Source organism: Ixodes scapularis, unplaced genomic scaffold (assembly GCF_016920785.2).
Source record: "Ixodes scapularis isolate PalLabHiFi unplaced genomic scaffold, ASM1692078v2 PGA_scaffold10__122_contigs__length_95168666, whole genome shotgun sequence".
Taxonomy (NCBI): Eukaryota; Metazoa; Arthropoda; class Arachnida; order Ixodida; family Ixodidae; genus Ixodes; species Ixodes scapularis.
This window is the reverse complement of record NW_024609836.1, coordinates 48760174-48782903: the sequence shown is the minus strand read 5'-3', so window position 1 is coordinate 48782903 and position 22730 is coordinate 48760174. Positions and strand designations below refer to the sequence as shown.

General features: G+C 46.3%; 1 long non-coding RNA gene and 1 other non-coding gene across 2 annotated transcripts; both read right to left on the bottom strand.

Annotated features, from left to right (window-relative positions):
* Nucleotides 1-3578: 3578 nt before the first annotated feature.
* On the bottom strand, nt 3579-22563 carry LOC121834570. The gene is made up of 3 exons (XR_006077260.1): nt 22552-22563; nt 21901-21904; nt 3579-3709 (listed from the first exon to the last, which is right to left on the bottom strand). It is a non-coding gene; the product is annotated as an uncharacterized LOC121834570 (long non-coding RNA).
* On the bottom strand, nt 21976-22063 carry Trnay-gua. The gene is given in 2 exon segments: nt 21976-22011; nt 22027-22063. It is a non-coding gene; the product is annotated as a tRNA-Tyr (tRNA).
* Nucleotides 22564-22730: the final 167 nt, after the last annotated feature.

The window sequence follows — 22730 nt, the reverse complement described above, 5'->3', positions numbered from 1 at the left end:
GCTTTACACACGCGCCAAATTGAGCCGCCATAGCCGCCCTTCTCTTGGTTCACAGTGGGATGGCTCGAGCACCATCACGTTCCCCTCGTGGCCTTGCTCGCGCCGCTGCCAGCTGTGCTCAGCTAGCTCAAGTAGCGTGGCCCAGTTAACGGATGTATGCGAGAATGTCAGGCTGGGTATAAATTGTTCTCTGATATAGGGAGATGCGGTTCGGCGGGTGTAACGGGCTTTCGCAATAAATCTTACCAAGAAGGAATCAAATGTTGATTGACGTGTCAATATTCTATCGATAAAAATTTCCTCTGAAGGAATGCACGCTCAGTAGACTCAATCTTCCAAGACGCCAGTGGAAGCGGACGTCAACTAAACTGCTTCGGGATTTACAGTACTTACCTCACCATTTTAATGACGACTAAAATAACGTCACGAACTATTGTGTTTCACGGGGTCCGGAAGATGTTGTAAAGGTTGTTACGATATAGTTCCCAGAAACTTTCTGGAAAGACTCGAAGTCTTCGTTGAGTCCAACGCCATCATGAACAGTAACTGAAAACGATCCACTATTCAGTCGGTGGGTGGCGAAACGTATCCGCATCTGCGGAGTCATGGTCGATGCGTACTCTAAGTGGCTGGAAGTTTACACGATGCCTGCCACGACGTCCAAACACGTCATTGACGTTCTACGATCTCTTTTACCCACTTTTGCCCTACCGAAAATACTTTTCTCTAGTAACGCACCAAATCTTGCTTCAAATAAAATAAACAAGTTTTTGAAGAAAAAAAAAAAAAAACGGCACCAGGCATCACACTAGTGCACCATACCATCCTGCAACTAACGGGCAAGCAGAACAGATGGTGTGCGAAACGAAAAAAAGCCCTTTTGAGGCTTACGGAAGAAGCAGTTCAGTGAAGAATCGCCAGGTTCTTGTTCCAGCAGCACGCGACGGTCTCATATTACACGGTAAAAACACCCACCGAAGCAATATTCGGCGGACGAAGAGCCACACCCCTTGATCTGATGATCCTACGAACGAAGATCGAGAGATTCCCAGATCATGAGTAATTTCAGCGGAAGTTGGGCCTTCCATGTAAAACTTGAGTAGAAAAGGCTCTATATTAGTTGACCAGAAGGTGTCATCCCTCTGAATACGTTGAATATCAATGCCCTTGAGTGTAAATATAACTAAATCACAAAACTCTCCTTGTGTATTGTGTAACTGCCTTTGTATTTGGTAGTAGAAGCTATGGTGGTGATTTGGACCTTTCACACCAGGCTCCTTTTTCTTATTTTTCGCCTCATACTCCTTTGCGGTTTAAGTATGCTTCAAGAATCTTTTGGAACGGGGACACTTTATGTCAACGAGGCCATTTGTTTCAAGTAGTCAATCAGGGAATGCTGCTAGAGATCCGTCCCTCATATTAACGAATAAGCCGCGCTTCTGCACAGTGCAGTTTTCCGGTCCCACGTACAGTTGTAAAGCAGCATCCTCATTGATTCTACCATATTCTGTTACGGGTGAAGAAAGTCTTCGGGTACACGATACTTGAAACAAGTCAGGCTCTGAACGTTGTGGTTCGACACCCACTAATGTCGTCGTCCTTATAGAGCCTCATCATTTAATCATTACCTCGTCACCTCATATTGCTCTTCATCAACAGTAAGTACAATAGGCTACCGCCATATTACAATCCAAGAATTGAAAAATTGAGTCGTTCAGTCCTTCAACAAACTTATTATTTATATAATGTTATTACGTTACATTACCTCGAGACGATCGACGTCCATCGTCGATCTTCAAATACTTATACCTGTATATAAATTAGACGCACAAGGGGGGGGGGGGGGGAGGGGGGGGGGGTTGGTGACCGAGTGCATGATCTAGCGCACACCAGCTCGGACCACTGCAGAACCCTCCCCGCCCCTGCCCGTTTTGATATGGAAGAGCATCGTACCGGCGTGCGGTCGTGTATCCCTACTGCGTGGTGCACGTTAAAGACCCCAGGTTTTCGGTTGCGCGGCACTGGCTAAATTGCTCATCTACAGCTGAGACACTAGACGCCCAATGAGGCGGACTAACTTCCGGCTGTATAAACATACACACAACAATTTGCAATTAGACGCATAAACACAAAGAACACAGCGTGCCGCCTCTTTTCTTTGGATGCCTTTTTTAAACCAGCGAAAGCTCGCGCGTTCTCTCTTTTGAGACGGTTAGAACGGTCGCACATAAAACCCGCGTTTCTCCTACCCAGCCCCTTCCTCCTCTCATTATGTGTAGTTGGTTATAACTAAATAAGCTATAATAATGGTGTATTGTTCATATTTATTTTCAGTTTCAGTCAGGGAAAAGGAGTTTCGCGGGAACTAGAGCCAATAAATGAGCTGCGTTTAGAGTATCAGCACTCTCTTCCCCGACAGTGTTGTGAAGGCCGCCATTATGGGTCTTGTGCAGAGCAAACGCAACTGCCGATTGTCATGATTCAAAAGTGCGACTTCCTCAGCATTAGATCCGGTGTCAGGAAGCTGATGCAATATTGCTTTGCTCTGTCGCGGACTGTTTAAACATTTGTGGAGGACGGAAAAGCGTTTTTGTGATTTTAGACAAAGCTTCAGATAACTGGCAACCTTGGTTTTAAGTCACAATATCCCCAAGTGTCGTTACTCTGAAACGTAGCTCATTTAATGACACTATTCATGCCCTTGTTCAAGGAGCTTGTAATACATGAAGGCGCCATGACGTAAGCCCCGTGGGTTCCACAAACCACTACCTTTTGACGCCTGCTTCTTCCTCATTGTTCCCGCTAGTGCCACTAAATTAGCTACGCTTCAGAGTAGCGACACTTGGCCATATTGTGACTTAAAATCACGGTTGCCAGTTATCTGAAGCTTTATCTAAAATCACAGAAAACGCTTTTCCGTCCGCCACAAATATTTAAACACTCCGCGACAGAGCAAAGCAATATTGCATCAGCTTCCTGACACCGGATCTAATGCTGAGGAAGTCGCACTTTTGAATCATGACGATCGGCAGTTGCGTTTGCTCTGCACAGGACCCAAAATGGCGGCGCCCAAAACAATGTTGAGGAACGGAGGTCTGATACTCTAAGCGCAGCTCATTTAGTGACTCTAGGCATGAAGTGAACTCGGGTGTATTCTTTTCCTCTTCGTCTTTATTGTTTATTGATTTCAATCATATCGAATAATGAGCACATTATATCACGCTACGCTTGTCTAATTATTTGTTTTAGATTTATGAACCTGACCCAGTACATAAACCATTCATTTATCGATAGTAAATCTTGCAATATATTTTTTAAATGTGAAGGTAAAAAGACACGGAGATTGATGATGATGATGATGATGCTGCGGCTATTTCCCTTTCAATCGGGAGGACTCAAACAAGGTTTGTGCCCAAGCCTGGGAGCGTAGGTGTCTTAATGCTCCCTGAGGTGGATCTTCTGCCACCAGTCCTCCAGTCTCCTTTTTGTGTCTGCAACAAGCCTTTTTGTGTCGTTGGAGGCTACCTTCAGCCCCGTAGCTGGGCAGACTTCTGTGGATTGTCCAATTTCTATGTCAGTGAAGCCCAACGCTTCAGCGAGCGCTAAGGGTCTCGGACGCCTTGGGCCATTGTCCTGTGACCGGGACGGCTTGAGTCTCGCGCAGTCTAGCACAATATGCTCCACCGTTTCGTCATTTACCCCACACACCCTACACATTGTTGACGTGACAGTGGTGTCGAAACGACGCCTATAACACAGCGTCCGCAGTGCCCCAGCACGTGCCTCGAACAAGAAGCGGCTACCCAGGCTGTTGTCATACAGCCGGACTTCCGAGGCGATGGTTATTTTGTTGGCGAGGTACACCTCCAGCGTCGATTTCGTTCGGGCTTGTTGGAGCCATTGTTTGGTCTCGCAGTCTCGGACTCTCTGCCTAACTTCCGACGTCCACTCAGTCTCTGTCGACGCATCAACTGAGGCTCGGAGAAGAAGCCGTACTTGTGTTGAAGCTGATAGAGGCGCTTCTGCCAGCGGGTCCGCAGCCCAGTCAAGTTGGTGTATATAAACAGTCTCTTCGCCCAACGGCATCTATCCATAAGTCGAAGGCGTCCGTCATACGCAATCTTGCTTGAAGCCTCCCGAGCCTCAAAGGAGGACCAGCCCAGGTCACCCTGCACTGCCTCGTTGGCGACCGCTCCATGGCAGCCCAGTGCCTGGCGTCCCACGTCTCTCTGCCTACGCTCCATATTGGCGCGGACATCTCCTGGGACACATACCACTGCATTTGCAAATGTTAGTCCGGGTACCATTACTGCTTTCCACAATTCCCGCGAAACGATGAACCTGTTGCAACTCCAGAGGCTTCGCTTACGGAGAATGCTGGCTCCTCGTAGGGCTGCTTGGCGGAGATGGGTGTGATGGCCTTGAAGGTAGTCTGTGTCGTTCGACATTGTGATGCCCAAGTACTTGTAAAAATTAAGAATTGGTACATCGGACCCTCCGAGACGAAGGCTATCGAGAGTTGTCTCGAGGGAGCCCGAAAACACTACCGCCGCTGACTTGCTGGTATTAAAATTTAAACGAAGTCCCATAGCCTCCTTGGAGCATATGTCAAGAAGTTTTTGCATTTCCAACACTGATTCTGCGGTCAGTACCACATCGTCCGCGTACGTCAATCCCGGTAGAACCCAGTCAACTCGATCACCATGCTCCAAATGTGCTAGTGAAAAGCCCAGTCCTGATTGTATAAGTTGCTTCTCTAGGGTGGATACATATAACATATACAATAGGGGAGAAAGTGGGCACCCTTGGCGTAAGCCCCTCGTCACCAGCACCTCATCAGAGTGAGCATCATCAAGGTGGGTCATAACCGTGTTGCCATGATATAAGCGGGAGATGAGTGTTGTCCACTCCGGCGGCATGTCAAGCTGTTGTAGGCTAACAATAAGCTGGGCATGGGAAACACTATCATAGGCCTTTGCGATGTCAAGAAAACAACATATTAGGCTCCTCTCCTCTTTCCGTGCAACCTCAATACATTGTGTTAAGGTAAAAAGATGGTCCTCTAATCGGCGTCCCCGACGGAAGCCTCCTTGGATTTCTGTCAGTATACCCTCCTCCTCTGCCCATGCGGTCATGCGCTTTTTCATGATGTGGGCGAATACCCTATACACCGCACTTGTCACGGTCAGGGGTCTGTACTGTCGAAGGTACTGACGGTCACATCCTTTTTTAGGAATCATGACAACCCTGCCGCATCTCCAGTCTCGAGGAATCTCTTCTTTCCCAGCTGCAATATCATTAAAAAGTGCTGCGAGTTGGTCCCTGGAATCCTTGCCCAGTGCTTTGAGTACCCTTGCCGGAATGTTATCTAATCCCTGGGCGGTGTTGTTCTTAATATGCGCTAGTGCGCGTATAACTGATACCCTACCAATTGTTACATTATCGCAATCCGGTGCACAGTCTGCGCCTTGCTTGGGGCAGAGATTTTGTAGTGGTGTCTCTCCTGGAGGCGAGAAAATTTCAACGAGATGGTCTGTAAGGCATTGCCCAAGTCTCTCTGTGGGCAGCCCTGTGTCTTCGTCCAGGATTGCTGGGCACTGGTCTCTTCCATTGAGAGTTCCCATATATCGCCAGAACTTTCTGGGTGCGTCTCGACCACTTGAACTGATGTCTCTCATTGTAGCTACATCAGCCTGGGCCATTTTGTCCTGCACAAGCTGTTTTGCGGCCTGCTTCTGCAACCTGTACTTTTGCCACCTTATTGCGACAGCGTCTGCCGGGCCGCCATGGAGAACCATGCGATGCTCCCTGTTTAGCTCCTGTCTTAATCTGATGGCGGCTTGAACTTCCGCGTCCCACCAACGCTTTCTTAGTCGTCGCCCACCTCGTTCCTTTGTAGAATGTTGTCGGATGAGGCGCTTTAATTCTGCCACATATTCTGCGTATCCATCCGCGCTCTTTCTCTTGGTGCTGTTTTCGAACTCCTCCACCACCTTCTCCATTGCCGATGGAGATAGCCGGGAACGACCTGTCGGAGAGTGCTTTTCTCTTATTATTTTTGGTGTAGCTTTGGAGAATTCTAACCGTATCCGGTTGTGATCACTCCCAATACTGTGTTCACCAGCTTCATCAATGTGTGTGTGAACCAGATAGCGGGCCAAATTCTGTGAGACTAAGGCGTAATCAATGCACGTTTTGCTCTCCCGGGCATTCCATGTATATTGACCCTCACATGAGGCCCTGAGATTTAGTATCTCCAAGGCGTTATCTTCGGCCATCCGCAGCATCGCTCGCCCATTTTCGTCTTCCCATCCGTCCAGTTCATGCAGGTGTCCATTAAAATCCCCCATGATGAGAATGTCTTTAGTAGCAGCCAAGTCCTTGACTTCGGTTTCCACACAGCTCATTAAACTTTGATTCTCCTCTCTGCGCGCAGCTCCCACCGACACGTATACTATACAGACGGCAACAGGAATCCCGATGATCTCTCCCGTTACCCAAATATGGTCCCAACAGTCTCGTGGCTCCTTGCACCATACTGATGTACTGCGCCACACCACGCCAACTCCCCCACCTCGACGCTGTCCCTCCACACGATTGCGTCCAGCCCAACACCAATTTGCATCGGTTGGAGCTTCTTCAATATCATATAGGTGCGTCTCTGCCACTCCAAAAAGCGTCATTCCTTCCGCCTCCAACTCCCTATATAGCTCTTCCCATTTGTGTTCACGTCTCGCTCCTTGGAGGTTCAGAAATCCTACCACATCTGTCAGTCGTCTGCTGCGTCTACGTCGTCTCCGTCTTTTTTTGCCACACCTACTCTTGTTTCTCACCCTCTTATCTCCGACCCCCCTCCCCGAAAGCGGCCCTATATCCTGTGCCGCTGGTAGTGGTAACCGAGTTGTTGGCTCACCATCTCGGCCACGATTGCACGCAGGTCTTGGGGTTGAGGCAGCGCCGGTGTATACATTTGGGAGAGACGTGTTGACGTTGGGGGTGTCCAGGATTGGGGGTAGTACCGTGGGAGTCCCCCGTTTGACAGTGTTTGCCTCTGAGGCTGTAGAGGGTCCATTTGTGGAGCCGGCCCAAGTGCTACATGACTGTTTTGCGATGGTGGAAGTTGCCTGTTCAAGTCTAAGCAATGTACTATGTCTTGGGGTCGCGGTGTCCCTCTCCCCGATTCGCGAACTGGGCCCAATGGCGGAACACTTCTCTGGTAGTCCGAGCGTTGCTCTTCGACCGGATAGTGATCGCAAGGCTTTCCAGTCAGCACTTCGGTCTTGCCGGCGTGCCATCTGTTCGCAGGGTGGTCCGTGTGTTGTGCATACAGGCACCCCATTGCTTGATGCATCATGCGGTGCTCCTCGGCTGGGCGATAAGCTTGAGGTTTGCCATACATTGTTGTTGTACTCCGTCCCTGCACTGGTTCGTTTTTGTGCTCTACCAGTGGACTCCTCTGCTGACCGATCTTCGAGGTTGGTGAATCTCTTCGCCATTGTATGCCTAAAGAAAGGCTGTCCACGGCTCCTAGCCTGTTGACCACGTTTCGCACCCCATCTTCCTTATAGTGTAGCCTGCCTCTCTCCATTGCATCCTCAGCTTTGAGATCTCGACTCAGGTCTATAAATCGCGCCTTGAGGTCCTTACAGAGCTTCTTTAGTTGGGCATTCAGCAGCATGGTTGCTGCTTGAATTCCTTTGCCTCTGCCCTCAATCTCTGGTATTGAGCATATGGCCAATGCGTCTTTGTGATTTGTCCATTTCAGCCTCAGTTGCTCTACAATCGCCGCAGGCTGTTCGCCGTGCAAGATGTCATATACACCCACATGCAATATATACATTCGGGGTACTTTCCTTGCTTTCTTTTCATATTCGTATATTAGGTGGTGCACATCTGCGATTGTTCCACCTCTGTTATATAGGATTTCTATTCGGCGATGGTCCCCTACTCGATCTACGAGAGTGCGTGCAAACCGTGCAACATTATTATCACCTGCAACAATCACTTCTCGTGTCACTCCTTGAGGAGGTCGGATGTGTTCATCGATGTGCCTTTGGTTTATGCGAGTCCCATTTATGGTGGTAGTGTTGCTATTGTCTTCCACCTGGTTGGGCAAGTCCTTGACTGATGTGGTTGCCACTTGCTGCTCTGTTTGTACCTGCATCATGCCATTTTCATGTTGAAGGTGAGGTCCTGCTCCGCTGTCGTAGGTCTCAGGAAGTGGGGTACCACTTTCGAACGTCACAGGCCCATGTCGCTGATAGTCAATCTGGTTAGGCGTTTTTTCATTTTCTTGCTCACGTCGCGCACTGTACTCTGGAGAAACCTCCATTGTTGTGTCCAGAGTTACCTTGTCAGTTCGACTGGACGACATTTGCTTCACAAGCTCTTCGACACAATGCTCTAATTTATCCACCCGGTCGAGGAGTGCATGTAGCATGTCGGTCTGATCCACGGCACCTGCTTTGTTGGTGTCTTCCCACCTTTTAATCATGTCCGATATGGTCATTTCCAGTTCCTCACTCTTGTTTCTGTGTGTCGTGTCCACCTCGTCAATCATCTTGCATATTCTGCAGACGAAGTCAGCATTTTCAGCCTCTTGAGTGTTCTTGAAATCGCTCTCGGAAACATAGGCCCATCTCCCGCATTTGTCGCAGCCGATGAGGGGGTCCTCTGGCTTCGCAACCTTGCGGCTCCTCCCCTTGGACATCTTGGCAACGGTGTGCGATTGTTTCGCGTGAAAAAACCCACGGCGTCAAGCACGTCGCGACGTTTAAAGGGAGACCCCGAAAAGAAACGATCCTCCAGATTCGAAATTAGCGCGCACGTGATGATGATACAGACGCCAACGCCGCCCTCGGAAATTTTTTGAACATTAGAAATCAGCAGTTTGTCTGCCATCCGCCAGGTAGCGCAACAAAACACCCAAACAGTTTTTAATTGTTTTTAAAATTAGCTAAGCTCTAGACCTATTAAAAAACCAAAGCAAGATCATTGGGAGCATTTAGTACAACGGAATGTGTATCTATTCCAAACAATAAATATTATTAGATGCCAGTAAATCTGTTTGATGTCTAAAAAAGATATGCGTCAAAAACAGGTAAGTTTGAAGGACTCCTGGAGCTTTATGACTTTGAAAATAAAAAAAAAGCCATCGTCCACCTCTTGGGCAACCATTGTAGCTCTAAATGTTATAAAAAAATTTATCATAGTTGAAAATTTTCCTAAGTGGCATATGAAGTACCATGACTCGAAGCACAAAAAAGTGCTACGTTTGATATAAAATATCTAAACAAAAAAATTTTACACAACATTAAATTTTTTTCTGCATATTACTAATTATAAGCACTACATCTGTAGCTAATTTCATTGTCCTAACGGTTGTCAATAAAAACATATTTGTGCTGAAATATGTCAATTTTAGGACAATATTTGGAGGGATGAAAAAAACAAAGTACTGCAAACACCAAAATAGAGTATCGTCACAATCTGCTCCGACATCATCTTAACAAAACTGCTATATTGGAACCGTGTTATCTTTAATGGATCGTTCGTAAAACATGAACTAGCGGAGCAAGTGAGGGTCCTGCCATCATATTCGCAACGCTACAAATGCGCATGAGCAGTATAAACCAATACACACATAATATCAAATGAAAGAGGATTGCATTGCCTTTCGAATGACATCAATCCCACAAAACAGGATTTAAAAGGAGATGAGTAATGACCTGCCAAAAAGTACCTAAATTGCCAGATTCAGTGGGACCGTGGCCTTAAAGTGACAATAACCTGGCCTGCTGTGGCAATGGTGAAGTGAAGCGAACGGAATAAGAGGAAACAAAAACTGAAGGTCAGTTATGGCGGCGTCCATGCACAGCTGCTGCAAAGCGTCTATAAAGATTCAGTACAATGTCACGTGCACTTGACGTCATCGAGTGCGCGTGCAATTGTATACTGGATCTTTATACAACCCCGTTCGCCACCGCTTTGCGAACGCGGATCCGCTTCCAGTGTGAATGAGCGGTTAGTGCTGCAGATGTTTCTAAGATAGAGTTTAGACCTGTGTGGACATCGTAACAGATCATACAGGTAATGCCAGTATGCGGTAGTGTGCCACTACTGCGTGATTCACGTGCGTTAAAGGAACACTGACAGGGTATTTATGCTCGCCGAGGGGTTTACTGGAACGTAACCTATAAGAGTCCAACTACCCATATTAAAATTTGCGGCTCAAAATTTGTTTTCCTCCCGCCCTTAAATAGCCGGTCGTGAATTGGCCTGCTTCAGTCGCGCTCACTCTCTTTCTCGTGGTCACATAAGTTCAAACTATGTGTACAAAATATATTCAAAGTAATGTGTTATCTAAGGCAGGTATTTAATGAAAAAATTTGAAAAGACTATAAAGCCGATTTTTGCGGCCTTCAAGAAGCTGTCAATGGGTTGATGAAAACAATTGTTGGACGTATCACAGGGAGTACATGTAAATGTAAATCTCATGATGGCGACGTCCCCGCGCGCTGGACGACGCGATGGCGGCGCACGATGGACCAACGTTTCGACGGACGTGGGGCCGCTACTTCGGAACTGTCGTTTGTGGTACCGGCTGACCGATCTTCAAGCGCACAACATCGAGCGGAAAGCATATAATTGCAAAACAATCGCACAACAAACGGGGCACGCAACTTCGCCGTTGTAGTCGTCGTCTGCTTCATAAGCAGGAGAAGCGGAGAAATAAAAAACGCGGTCGGGTGTAGCCACGTGACTTCCGGCCATGAGCTTCCGTGCTCGTGCTTCGGTTTCGGGCAGTAAAGTTTTTTTGGCTTTATTAGAAAATGTACGAGACTTCAGCAAAATATTGATTGAGTAGTCTCCTGACACCCTATTAAATCGCTTGGCAAAAAAAAAAAAATAAGGGGGAGGGGGGGGTGTCAGTGTCGTTTTAAAGTCCCCAGACTATCAGTCGCACTCCAGTGGCTAAATCTCCTCTTATATTCAACCTTCATGATCTGTATCATTTTGGATATATTCGTTGTAAAAAGCATGACTTTCTTTTCTTCTTTTTAGCAAGGTGGACCTCACCGTAGTCAGACTGGGAGATAAAACGCCCGAAATCCCGTCAGTTACACCTGTCGGTCAAGTGGGCCTTCCAAGTTCACCGGCCCCCGACGTCGCAGCGTCGAGAGGGCGCGCAGGGCGTCACCCCGTCTCTTCCTGTCCGAACCACACGCGCTACAAACACCGCCCTCCAAAAAAAAGAAAAAGAAAGACGCAAACACAACACAGCGACGGCGGCAAGGCCCACGCGACGGTGTACGTGCGCACAGTTCGAGTGAGCTTGCGCGGCAAGCGCTACAACGTACGAGGGTCGAATGCACCGACCAACGAAAAGATAATACGACGCATTTCTTTTCCCCTCGTATACGAGAGAGCAGCTCGCCAGGTTTCATTCATGGCCGTCGAGACGCCGCGTACGAGAAAGAAGGAGGGGAAGGGAAAAGGAGTACATTGAGAGAGTAAAATAGGAGCAAAATTAAATCTAAAAAAATAGTACTACGAAGCGGAGTCAACTTGGCACGGGGAAGGCGACAGCGAGCGAAGCAACGTGGGCGCCCAGCCCAGTGCACGCGAGCACGCGTGCCGCGCGCCCGTAAAAAAGAAGGAAATGTGTCCACCGGAAACGCTGTCGGATAACAACGACGTGACTGCAAAAACGAAATAGAAAACGTCAGAGAGAAAAAAAAAAAGGAAGGGTGGGAAGTGAGCAGCAAAGTGATGAGATTACGGAATAAATTAGGAGAAGAGCAGCTCTTAGTGTGGCGCACTCACTTCCTGAGAGTTCTGGGTAGTCTTATGCGTTTGAACACTGGCTAGTTTTAGGTCTATCTAAGCACGGCGTCTTCGTTGGCCTCTCTCCTCTTAGCGGTATCGCAGGAAAAAAAAAAGAAAGTGTTTCTACAGTTTTTATGAGACATGAGCAAGAAGGAATTTCCTCCACTGGAAATACTGGCTTGTTTTTTGTTACACTTTGATCTTTGTTCGAAGCATACAAGTTGTTAGGGTTTAGGGCAAAACGTAAGTTTTCGCTTTTTTATATATGCAATGAACCCCTTTTGGCGTTTAATACTGGTACTGGTGAAAGCTTCATTCCAAGAAAAATTGGGTTGTGTGTATGTTCATACGGTCTAGAACTTGGTCTGCCTCAACGGGCGACGAGTCTCCCAGCTGTAGATGAGAAATTTAGCCAGTGCAGTACAAACGGTAGCCTGGGGTCTTTAACGTGCACCACGCAGTAGTGATTCAGGACCGCACGCCGGTACGATGCTCATCTAGATCGAAAAGGGCAGGGGTGGGGATTGAACCCAGGATCCCTCGGTTGCTTCATTCCGCATTTGTCCCGACCCCTGCATTTCTAACAGCTTTTAGTGATTTTTTTTACTTGTACTTTGAATTTGGATATGCATATGTTTCTTCAGAGTACCCAGCTGTGCCCAAGTGTATTATGGTAGGGAAGTGGTGAAAATATATGATCATTTTGCAAAAAGATACATTCCCACAAGCACAAAAAAGTGCAATCATTAATCAACTCGACTCTCAGGGAGACACAAACATGTTTTCTTATGAGATATAAAAGCAAACATTAATTGTTTGCTCAGCAAAACATTCAAAAAGAAGGTATTGAAAGTCCTCGCAAACCATTACTTGTTAGCCGATCCCATTTTTTGACTGCACGTGGAAAGAACGAAAATTCGACACCATCAGTTCAAGTTGAATTCTCTATATTTGCAAAAGTTATCGTCCCTCGTGGAATAAACTTGGCTCCAAAGACCGGCATTTTTATGGTTTGGCCAACCTGCCCAGATCTCTGGCTCACCCTCCTACTAGTGATAAGAGGAAACCTCACCCAGAGGCCGACCACATGAGGCACATTCTGCGTTCTTAGAAATGCGTATGTCCACAGCTCGAGAGCTGTTCTTTAGGCGATTAGCAGATAAAAAGCGTTATCGGCCTACTGGACGGCAACATAAGTAATGTATATCTTTCCTCAATACGTTATTCGTGAGTTAAAAGAAATGAGCGGACCATTCCAGTAATCGTTTTTTGAGTGCTGCCATTTTTATCTGCAGGGCTGTAGGACGGGTTACGAGCACGCTCTTTGCTGCATAATATCAAATACCACGCCTGCGTCTACAGCCAAATGCTCAGCATTTATGGGCGGGGGGGGGGGGGGGGGGGGGGGGGGGCTGAGGGGAGGGGGGTTATTGCGGCGGGCCCCGGGTCTTTCTAATCCTAGCGACGCCACTGAGCGCTCGTAAGTCCTGTCGTAATGCCACGTCGTTCATGAGCCGACTCATTACTCATTTTAGGTTCTTCATTGAAGCCTGCTCTGAAGAAACGCGGCCTGAGTTCTTTTTTTTTCTTCAATTATTTGATTAAAGCCGCCTAATAACCAGATTGTAGATAATAATTCCTCCATTATATTACTCGCCCCCTATACGTGTGCGAGTTTTCGCCCTGCATAGAAGGATAATAATGAGTATAATAATTAGCGGACGGCGATGATAAGAAACCATACCGGGTGACTGCCGCGCTAAGCGTTCCAAGCCCTGGACGTGAATGTCTTGTGGGTGGCCCCTGTCTACCGACTGGGACACCTCCTGGAGCCGCTGCGTTTACTGAAGTGAGCAACCTTACCCCCTAACTGCCCGGGATACACCATCCAGTACATCCATCGACTAGCCCGCCAAAGTTCACCTCGGCTCGCTGGCTGACTTACCTGGACCGTCCCCGAGCACGGAAAAACGGTTTTCGCAACGTTCAGAAGACCATGTCGTCTTCATCTTGTATAGAATGACTTCAGATAATCACTACACGCGGCACCGCGGGTTTCCGTGGGACGGGCAGTTGTTTTTCTGCGGTGCCATCGCTCTCACGAAGAAATGATGATTCTGAAGAATTTTATTATTATTATTATTATTATTATTATTATTTGTTATGTATGTATATGCGCATATGTGATGTATGTAACTTTACGTATGTGGGGACGCTTTTTTATCACCAACTGTCTGTCCAACAAGTCTTTAGTTTGGATTTCACAGACCCGCCTATCTATCAAGTGAACTACATGCGTAAATATTATTATTATTATTAATGTTATTATTATTATTAGTACACGCGACTTTTATGCGCATGATATATTTAATAATTTGCTTTACGAATTTCTGCGGGCTGAATCACTGAGACAGCTGAATTGGTAATAATAGGATTTTATCGCTCCAACTGTTATGCTGCCTAATGATTTGCATATCTAGTACGCGTCCACTTGCTTGTAAGCAGCGTGTTAGTGTATGCGGAGCGCAAGTTCGACTGCTTCTTGCACAGGGGTTGCAATGACGTAAGAGCGCCGAGCTCCGATTGGTTCTGATTGCAAGGATAGTGAATATACTTCAATTCTAGTTGCCTTGAGGTCCACGCACTATCCTTCCAATCAGAGCCAATCAGAGCTCGGCTTTCTGACGTCACCACAACCCGTGGCAAGAGAAGCAGACGGACTTGCGCTCCGCATAGAGTAGACCTAAAAAACGGTCTGCACTGTTACACTTAGCACGAAGTTTTACGTGCTTACGTCATGTTCAGTGCTACATCGTAATATTTTGCGTTTGTGTTTCTGAAGCTATTTTAAGACTTGTCATTGACCAACCTTCCTCTGTAGGTTGCGGCATTTGGCTGCTTCAGTGCTTTCCAGAAAAGTAACACTAAATTTTTTTTTTGTGCTATAGATGCGATTGTTGTCAATGGGCATATGTTCGCGCCGAACTTACACTGCATGTGTACTCATTCCGAATCCTACACTATTTGTTCCGCCATCTTTCAAAGAACCTTGTCCTTGCCTGGAACGATGGAGATCCTGTGGGCAGCTCTAGGTCATACGCTTCGTATGTGCATTCCGAACAGAATACGGACACATGTCGACGAAAGGTCTGTCCACAAACGGGAAACGAGCAACAATGGGTTGTGCTTTGGGTAAAACGAATTGACACCCATGGTGACGTGCGAACTTGAACAAATCCTAAAGCAGCCCACGGGCCTGTCAACTTCAATCCATCCGCGTTGCCAAGATGCCGGCGCTCTCCGCCTTCGTCGTCTTATGGCTCACCTACGCTGCCGCTTCCGCTAGCAGATCAAACAAAAAAAGAAACTGAAAACAACGAACGAAAGGTCATCGGTTCTTATATACAACTGTTGCAAAATGTCGCCAGCCCACGACACCTGTTTATGACATACCAACACGTAGGCGCGCCATTTGTCAGCTTGAACGTATACTATGTCCTTGAGTGGACACAATTTTCTCGATTGGAACAACGCTGTAGTCACTGACATCTTAAAAATGAGTTCCGGCAAAGTACTGATGGTCATTGATTTTTATAAAATTTTGTTATGTTCTAAATATCCACGTTTTAGTATGACTATACGAAATAAGACTGTGCCTTTTGATTAAGACGCGTTCCTAATCAAAATATTAATTTTCTTTTTATTGAGTTTACGCGTACACCTCCGAATCACTTGTTGCCGGTCTACTGGCAACAACGAACAGGGGCACTCGTGACGACAAATGTTGTATCCGAGAGCAGATGACGCACCCTACTCCACGGCGGTGCGCGTTTTAGTGACACTGAGCCTGTGTGGTTTTCCGAATTGCGTTCGGCTTGGGTTGTTTGCAGCTTTCGATGGAGGGCGGGAGGAATCGGTGATGGGCTGTGGGGGGCGATAGCACCACGAATAAATTCAGAACAGTGACATCCTATTGGTTTTTGACCAAATAATTCGCTGCAACGGTAGTGGGTCCGAGCAGTCCGACGGGAACGCTGGCTCCTAGATTTCGCGTCGTGCTAGAAAAACATTTCGCACCATGCTAGCAAACAAAACCTAAAATATTATTCTGCTTCTGAGGCGGCCTCTAGGTTCACATAAAGGCGGATCGCGAATGCAACCGCCATGGGTAGTCCGCTTTCAGATCTGGTGCCGGCAGATCGAATGCTAACACTCTATCCTCCCAAATCTTGTGCTGAAAATCCTATAACATTTGCTGACCACTGCTTGACTCAGACAAGCTTGATGAATCGTAGTACATCATTTCCCAAGGAACGATCGCTACAGCTTTCTTGACGCTGGGCGAAACAGGCTCAAGCCGACCACGAGCTGATGTTGATACAACATGTGACGTCACAACAACATGGCGGACCAGTAAAGTTGCAGATTAGTTTCGGTTTCGGCTTTATCGTATTTCTGCGATTATAATTTTAAAAGTTTTGGGGAAATTTTCTTGTTGCTCTAGGCTCAGTTTCTGGCCCTTTCAGAACATATGTTTAGTTGAAAACGTTCAAATTGACGCCGGAGCTCCCCTTTAAGAATGGCGTGGTAAATCCTTTGATATCATCGCTCTGCAGTCAATCAGAGCTTCAGCCGATGTCGAATCACGAAGCAAGAAGCATTACCATAATAAGCTACGCCCAGAGCTTCCTGAGCTCTCACTCAGTGACTATGTGGCTCCAAAGGCAGAGAGGTAGAGTAGTTCGATTACTTTTCAGCAACTTTGACTTCATAAATAGAGTATAAAACTTTGGCTAGAATCAACCGGCTTATCAGATTAACCAAGGAACTCTAAATACTAACGAAGATGCGTTTTCTTGAGGCAACGCTCTACGGTTTGGAAATCTCCTTTTTGATATCATCCCCAATCCTAATCCCCTGCATTATGATCGTGGCTATGAAGCCGTGAAGAAATGCGACTCCACTTACGCGCTCAAGTTTAGGACCTACTTAAAAGCGTACATCGTCCGCTAATTCTTCGAAACTAGGGTGCGACGCCTATACAAGGCTTGCACGTGACATAATGACACCATGCTGGTGGCCATTAGTATTTGCACTGAGAGATGAAAAACAATTTCGGTTCTGCCAAATGCGTGTAGCAGAAGGTGCGCCCGCAGCAGCACTTGGACACCAATGGCAGCTGAACCGAAGTCAGTGCAAGCCCTGTATTACCCCGTGTTTGCAGTCTCCATAAATCTGCCGCCTCTGCTGTCTAAGGTTTCATAGAGCACCAAAATCAAAATCTTCCATGGGATATCTTAATTGAAGGTTCTCTGAGGGGTAGCACATAAATATCAAACTGATCATACTTACAGAGAGAGATTGAAAAAAATAAACAATGTCGTGGGAAGTTTGGCGGAGCACACTAATCCCCTAATTACTCAAACGCTCTTAACTGCCATTAAGCCAACGATCATTGCAGGCACGTAAAGAGGATTTTGTTTCGGGGGGAGGTGGAAAAGGAGAGAGGAGGCCCCAGCAAAATGGAAGATTTCGGAAAGGGGGGGGGGGACCCCATGCCCCCCCTTCCCCCCCCCCCCCCCCCCCCCTGGCTAAGTGCCTAGATCGCATCTCCCAACCGCACACGCACAGCAAATGCGTAGCGAACCTGCGATTTTTTTCTCCAGTGTTTCGATGATAGCGAACGCACAAAAGACGACGAGTATACTTAGCGGGTCCTGTTCATTTTTTCTATACTCGTTCTCGTCTTTCGCAATATTTGTCTGTTTGCAATGTTTAGCGAAATGGCCCAAGAGTATAGAGTGCGAAACAAGCGCAGTACGAGAAAGCAAAGGTGGCCGGACAAAGCCGAAGCCTTTCAGTCAGACAGCGATGCTTTGTGACAATTGACCGCAGCCCTTTATCTTTAGAAACCTATCATGCAAGATGGAATACAGTCTTTAGGGAGCGATGATTTATAATTTGTTTAAAATACATTACGGGAGATAAGAAAAACTTACATTTTTTAACAATTTTCTTGCTACATTTAGCGAGAACATGCGCAGACGGGCGAGTGGACAAAATTTTGGGATGAGAGGTATGCATTCAAAAGTATTCCATGGTTTAAAAAGAGAACGCGGAACGCGTTTATTTTCCATGTCGATGAATGGCAGTCCTATGCGGGCAGCGAGACCACGTCTTGTATCCAGGAAAGAAGCGCCGACACGTCCGAGAAGACGAAGGGAGATGACCGAAACCTGGTCTCGTTGCCCCACGACACGACCCCCACCAGGGTCCACTCTCCGCTCGTACCTCGAGTCATCAGGGGACCCCCGGAATCACCCTGCCGAAGATTTACACGCATACTATTTAAGAAAGAAAAGTCCCTAACGTACCAGCTCCAAATTCTGCAGAAACGAACCGTACGATCAGTCGCCGATGTTCAGTATCGACCTCCGTATTTTATTCGGAACTGTCTTCATATAGTAGAACAATCACTCACGCAAAAACAAATAACAATATTTGTTCCACGAAAAAAAAAAAAAAAGATCCTCAACGGATCTGTTATAAATATACCAAGTGATGTATATTACGCAACATCCTTTACCACCAATGGTAAGAAAATTTCTCCTCAAATTTCACAGCCATTAACCACCAACCCAGAGCTATTGTCAGTTATTCATAGCTCAAAAAGAATACACACATTTAGAACCATTTCAAAAACATGTATGTTTAGCTGTAGTATAACGTATGGAAATAACTTTGTCATGCTTGAAAAGTGTCTGTATATAGTGTATTAGTTTGTATAATTATATTATTTCGCTCTATATTAAATTACATTTTATGAAATTTAATATAGAACATATAGCGACACAATATTGCATTTTACATCGCTTACAATTTATTTTAACAACGTTGAAACTTTCTTCTTTTTTGTTTTGTTTGCTGCTGTGTTGTTGAATTGACCTAGTAGGGCGATATGAGTTGCCTTGAACCCATCCTCCTGGAGGTTTATCTGAATAAAACGATCTTCGAGTTATTTGTATTTGAAAGATCGAAATCCTTGTCGAGGAAATTGTTACGAACTATGCTCCGCTTCACTCCTACCACAGCCGACGCTACGATCAGATGGATTCAATCAGACAGCGCCAAAAGTGCATCGTCATGGCGCACATTGTTTCCGTGGCTTTGCTATCGCGGCGAAACCAATCAATCACCCACAGCAAAAAAAAGTACGGCGCATTGATACTCAATTTGTTGCGTACGTGAAACGTACCACCAACACGTGACATCTGGTCACGTGATGTCAATTTCCCCGCTACACTTAGCGGGAAAACCAAATTTGCGCATCGGCCACCCCACTGAATTTGGCGGGGGATACAGAATTGGCGTTGAGGTCACGTGATGTCAATTTGGCGAAAATAAACGCAGGAGAAAAGGAACAAAGGGGCACAACGGAGCAACACAAACCTCGAAACACAGCATCATCGCATCGATTTTCCGCTAAATCTAGCGGGGAAACTGAAATCTTCTGACGTCTCGGGCCACGCGGCTTCACGAGACGAGGCTTCGAGAAATCCGGAGCAGCTTACCAAGGAACGTGTCCCGTTAAAGGTTAAAATTAAAGGCGCAGAATCGCGGCACCTTCACTCTGCGCGGTTGGTTTCCTTGATAGCAAATGCACAAAGGCGTCGAGCGCCGTGACGATGCACTTTTGGTGCTGCTTGAGTGGCTCGTGCGGATCTAGCGTTGGCTGCCATCGCACTTAAAGTGAACTATAACCGCACTGCTGCATCCTAGTATACCTAAACGAGCCAGGAAAAAAAAGCTGTCAGGGGCGAATCGGATAGACGTTTGCAATCCATCTTCCTGCTGGTGTGCGTATAGATCGTCTGATCGTCAAGTATTACTGAGGCGTACCCATAGTTTCCAGACTGGCACTCAAACAAAGCGCTTTCCATTCACGGTGTCCAGACTAGATCTCAAAGTGCGGCTGCTTGTATAACGACTATACTCGTACGCACCTTATTAAGGACCAGAGTAACAAAAAAAAGTCCGGCTCCTTGCGGAAGGTTACTAATTTCCACCATCGTCAGTTGAATTCAAATATGTTTGGGTACACCTTAGATTAGCTTAATGTTACGTTAACAAGGCGTATACCTTTGAAACGTTGAAAGCGTCGTTTCTTCCTTCAACACTCAAATCTTGTAAGAACTACTTTGCGCAGCGCATTATTAATGCGCAAAATGTCATTTTGACGTGAAACGTTCTTTGGCTAGTTGCTCCGGATTTCGGGAAGCCGTGGCCTGTGACGTCACATAACTTAAACTTCCCCGCTAGATTTAGCTGGAAAATTGACATCACGTGACCTCAACACCAATTCAATTTTCCCGCTATATTTAGCAGAAAAATTGGCGTCACATGACTTAGTACCACGTGGCCTTACACGAAGACAGTTTCTTAGCAAGATTTAGTAGGAAAATTGGCGTCACGTGTCTTCATCGCCGATACAGTTTCCGGCTAAATTTAGGCGGGAAATTACTGTCACATGACCTCATGGCACGTGACCTATACACAATTTAAGTTTCCTTGCTAAATTTTTTCGGGGAAATTGACGTCATGTGACCTCATGTCACGTGATGCTAGAACGTTTTCTGTGTGCAACACGATTGCCTAGCAATTGGCCATACAATTTTTTCTTGATGAGAAATTGGGTTGTGTGTATGTTTATACAGCCTAGAACTTGGTCTGCACCAACGGGCGACGAGTCTCCCAGCTGTAGATGAGCAATATAGCCAGTGCAGTACAACCGGTAGCCTGGGGTCTTTAACGTGCATCACGCAGTAGTGATACACGACCGCACCACGGTACGATGTATATCCAGATCGAATCGGGCAGGGGTGGGGATTGAATTTAGGATCCCTGGGTTCTGCAGCACGAGCTTTCGCTCCACGTGCTCCAAGCTGGTGTGCGCTAGCCCACTCGGCCATCGATCCCCCCTTTCTTGATGAGACAACGAGTACAATAGTGCCAGAAGTTTCGACGTCACCAACCGGAGGCCAACTCATGGAGCAGATTGGAAGCGAGAGCTGCGTCAGCGCTCGACTGGGGCTTGAGCTTAATCACTGCGAACACGAGCTTTAGCCGAGACAATGACACACACTGGTGTCCAACTTGTGCCCCGCACTGACCCCCTTAGATAACGTAGAAAATCCATTACATTCGGCCCAATAAGGTAGTGTTTGAGCAGACCACCCTTCTTGGTCTCGTAACGGTGCCAGGACCGTGGTGTGCCGCGCACACAGTTCCGATGTGAAGACTGAAGGTGGGAAAACGTTCCTTTCTCTGTTTTGACTGTTTTGGGGTTTATCTTGTTTTATAGCTTTTTAATCGGTTTTATATTTTTTATCGCGAATGTACTTCAGTTGCCCCTTTACTTGGTGTAATTTTGTTCTTGTTTATTTACAGTGTTCTTCCTTTGATAAACTTTTGATTAACTTTTGTTGACTTTTGATCACCAACCAAACCTTCATTAGCAAGGGTTTTCTTAAATCCCTTGCTAGTTTTGTTTGTTTTTTGAAAACTTTGGGACCCCTGCCTGAAGGAATTATATGAATTAACAACTTCCTTAAAAATTAAAAGATTTTGACTTCACGCGCTCAACTTCCTGCGACCTGGAGTAGGCAGATCATCAATGGCCAAGAAATAACCCTTCTATTCTATGTTTTGACAACGAACGCAAGTCAACTGTCCGTTTGTGTAAAAGTGCGGTAATGATGAAGAGTAGTTCCTCACTAATTATCTTTCCGGAGAACAAGCACTTGTAAGCAAAAACTGCACATGAAGCGTTTAACTCTAGTGTCTAGGGTCAAAATGGGAACATCGACTCAATATTCATTAGACTAAAACTGTAAACACGCGGGTCGCAGTGGGGTCGCAAACGGCCCACAACTTACAGGCTCCTTTTTTTATGAACCACATTTGACCGGCAAGCGTGTACAATGCATGCCAGCCATCGCAAATCAGAGATGAACATAAAAACAAGTATTTACCAAGAAAGCCCAAACTCATAAAAAGAGAAAAAGCTTTGACAGTGCTTTTAATGACTTCTTGCTAACACAGGCACTACCGCCGAAAAAACAAAAATTGACGAACACAAAAAGAAGCTCCGTCGAGCCGGATTCGAACCAGCGACCTATGGATAACGGCACTTCACTTCTACAGTCCACCGCTCTACCAACTGAGCTATCGACGGATGGAGAGGCACACAGCAGCTTCCTCTAACGAGCAGTATTTCTGTGGGTGAAGTTTTTTTTTTTTTTAAGTTTTGTTTCGTGATTCCTGCTAATTGAATCATCCCGACCAATCGGTGCTACTGAATGAATAAGCCGGCATGCAACACGCTCCAATTAGTGCTTTCCTCTTAATTTTTAAATTTCGGATAGAATAAAGCGACCTCTCTATAATAAACCTGACACCGGGAATGTTGAAGAAACACGGAAACCGCACACAATGTCTCAAGCACAGCTCCTGCTATATAGTTCATAATGTTGCCTGTATATACATACCTCAAACGCCTCCGATGGTTGCAAAAGCATCTCCTCACAAAAAAGGTAACAGACAACCTACAAACTTCACTGGGTTACCCCAAAGCAGCCGTCCTGACAGCGGAGTACTTTAACTAATGTTCAATTCAGGATTGCTATGCAACACGTGAGTTAGTGTAACACAGAAAACAACAACTAAACATGACACACGTAATTTAATGGAAATAGAGCGTTCCTCTTTTCCGTTTCGCGCTTTTGAAGTCACTTATTACTAAAACTACCGCTCCAAAAATGTATTCAATCTAAAAAAAAAAAAAAGATTCTCGAGGGTTCCCCAGTCTTACGAGGCAGTCAGTATCTACACGTGCCGTAAGA